Here is a 635-nt window from a genome sequence, read left to right on the forward strand (position 1 = left end):
TGACACTAAATTAATTTAAAAACACATTAAATTAATAAATTTCAAACATAATGCACTTAAATAATGTAAAATTATAAAATTAGAAATTATGGTATTTTTTAAAATAATAAAATGAGGAAAAAATACGAAGAAAGGGCCGAAGTAAGAGTGTTTTACTAACTTTTTTTTCAACATGTAGGCATCGCAATTGCTCCATTGATTCCACCCGATAGACACATATCTGATGCGGCTAATCAGGCGGTATGATTTATTATTTGTTAATCACGGGTTTTATTTATTTAAAAAGGATATACGTAATATATAGAAATAAATCATGTTATCGTAATATTTTTCTGTAATTTAACACAATCAGGACTCGTACCGAGTAATAAGGGGCCGTGTGAATGGTTTAAAGAAAGCTCCGGATGCCCGATTGATGCCGTACTTGGAGCAAGCCGGATTTGGGTCAGCAGTATTGATCCGGACCTCCAACTTGCGCTATGATTTATTATCTGCGCTAGTGGAGAAGTGGCGCCCAGAGACCCACACTTTTCATTTTCCATGTGGGGAGTGCACAGTGACTTTGGAGGATGTTGCAATGCAGCTTGGGCTCCCAATTGACGGGAGTCCTGTAACGGGAGTATCTTCATTTACCG

Source organism: Gossypium raimondii, chromosome 1 (assembly GCF_025698545.1).
Source record: "Gossypium raimondii isolate GPD5lz chromosome 1, ASM2569854v1, whole genome shotgun sequence".
Classification (NCBI taxonomy): Eukaryota; Viridiplantae; Streptophyta; class Magnoliopsida; order Malvales; family Malvaceae; genus Gossypium; species Gossypium raimondii.